The sequence below is a fragment of the Rhagoletis pomonella genome, unplaced genomic scaffold, assembly GCF_013731165.1.
Source record: "Rhagoletis pomonella isolate Grant_MI unplaced genomic scaffold, Rhpom_1.0 Rhpom_scaffold_00008, whole genome shotgun sequence".
Classification (NCBI taxonomy): domain Eukaryota; kingdom Metazoa; phylum Arthropoda; class Insecta; order Diptera; family Tephritidae; genus Rhagoletis; species Rhagoletis pomonella.
In genome coordinates, this window is record NW_023458562.1 from 31,210,495 (window position 1) to 31,212,933 (window position 2,439).

General features: G+C 32.4%; 1 non-coding gene across 1 annotated transcript; it reads right to left on the bottom strand.

Annotated features, from left to right (window-relative positions):
- Positions 1-1,957: 1,957 nt before the first annotated feature.
- Trnad-guc lies at positions 1,958-2,029 on the bottom strand. Its single transcript has one exon. It is a non-coding gene; the product is annotated as a tRNA-Asp (tRNA).
- Between the last annotated feature and the right edge of the window lie 410 nt (positions 2,030-2,439).

Genomic DNA, 2,439 nt, shown 5'->3' on the forward strand with positions numbered 1-2,439 from the left:
TCGGTTCAAACGGATAAAACGACTTCTGAGTGGTTACTTTTTTAATTAAATAAATTTACAAGGTGTATGAAGTAGAGGTGCAAAACTATCCGATAGTCAGGCCATCGATAGTTTTCGATATTATTTTCAAAACTATCGATATATCGTCGATAGTATCGTATTTATATGGTTTTGGCTCAATTTTCGTATGAAGATTTCCTAAAGAATATATTCCGAAATTACGTTTCGATAACCTTGTAAACTGCTGGACACTTTTTTAATTGTTTAACCTTTAAGTTAGAAGTAAAGTTATTGAAAATTTAAATTGAATTGAAATGGAATAAAATTAGGCGTACTGAAATTTTATATTTGTGGTTTTCGATATCCTCCGTCATATATAAGGCATTCATTAAGTAAATTTCACTTTTAGAAGAAGGAAACATTTTTTATCTGAGAAGTAATGATTTTTATCTACCTTTTATTAAATAGTAGATAGATAATACTGAAAGTTTTGGTATAAATTAATTTGTATCAGTTTTTTAGCAGTATTTTAAAAGATGCAGGTTTTCCATCATTTTCGAAATTTGACATTACTCTTTTAAAAAAGTAGCAACCAAATTTTTAGTTCAACTTGGATATTTAAGAGAAATGAAAAGAAAAGAAGAAATAAAACTAAAATAAATACTGTATCACATGTCTGTCGGACTATCGATAGGACCAAAAAACAATCGATATTAGGGAAAAATAAAAAACATCGATACTATCGATAGTGCCATCGATAGTTTTGCACCTCTAGTATGAAGAAAAATTAGTTTATTTTCTGCTTATGCAGCAGCTAACTCTAAATTGGTGTATAAAATCACCTACCGAAAGCCTCATTTGAGATAAATCAAAAGCTTACACTTCTGATACATAATATGTAAAATAATAATAATATAAATAGTTCAATATTAGCTGTAAAATCATCTGACTGTGGCCAATTAACTATTTCAGCATGAGAAAGGTAATCTGTAAAAATACTGACTTTGCATTGCTTTAAGCCAAATGCATTTTAAAGTAGTTGAAATGAAATAAAGAGTCGGAAATTGACTGATGCCTAGGACATCGCGATGACGCGTCATGTTAAAGTCAACGGTTCGTTCCACGGAAGATAGTCAGATCTTCAACTAGTTGTGGTGGGTAAAAATTATGAGGTGCTAAATAAAGTGCCATTCTTTTTAGTAGAAAAAAATTGTTTTTTTTCCTTCCCCTTTAGCATAAAAATAAGATCCACGTTCCTAAAACATTGGTGTAATTCATACCGAAATTAAATAAACTAGTTAAAGTAAAAAAACCAGAATTTTTTAGTTGAAAAAGTAGTAGTACTCGCGAAAGTTTTCACAAAATTGTATTGAATTTTTCAAAAGTGTCATTCTTGCAGTTTGTGCCAGATTGAAAAATTGAGTGCCATTTGAAGTGAAAAAGGGCAAAAAATTGCACGGTTTGGGCCACGTTGGCACGTCTAAATTCACAAATCGATAAATTAAATATCGGAAATGTCGAAGGCGAAATAAATTGTTTACGAGCACAAAACGTAATGTATTTATGCATTTGTAATTAAAATGCAAGCATAAATTCAAATAAAGAAGTCACTTTGAATGATTATGTTGAAAATTGTAATCAGAGTCAGGAACTTTGATTTAGCCCTCCCCACAAGCAAGTTCAGTACTTTTTAAGGAGACACACCTTTTCCTATATAAAAACCCCACAAAAAGTGCGTGAATATACATATACATGTACATATACATATGTAAGCCGGTGAGGCAAAGAGTGTTATTCTTCAGAAAATATTACAGCCTACTTGCTGGGAACTGGTAAACGGCATCGTGATTTTGCATTTTGAAGTAGTGACCAAGATCTGTCAAGCCATACACATTTCAGTTTAAAAGAAAATACAACCAAAAAAAAATATAAATAATTCGTTAAAAAAATCTTGAGACTCCCCGACGGGGAATTGAACCCCGGTCTCCCGCGTGACAGGCGGGGATACTAACCACTATACTATCGAGGACGTTGAGTTTGGCGTGGCAAAAGTATAATATCACACATTTACATCTGCAATGAACAACGATCGTACATAAGCAAATGACAAAGATGTAAGAATGAAAAGAGAACAACGAAATATAAAAAGGGAGGAAGATCAAAATAGAATCGGTAGGTGGGTAGATACATATGAGCATATGAACAATAACAACTAAGTAAGCGAGAGTCACACTTGGTGATAGTCAAGCAAACAAATATATGTACATATATACTATATGTACACACAAACCCGGCAGGAAATGGGACTATTAACTAACTAGAAGTCCCCTAGTGGTAACTATTTACTAACTATTTCCTTTGGCCGTAACTAACTACTTTTGAAGGGTGATGACCGCAAAATAGTGAGCACTGATTTTGCTCTGCATTAGATGTCAATTA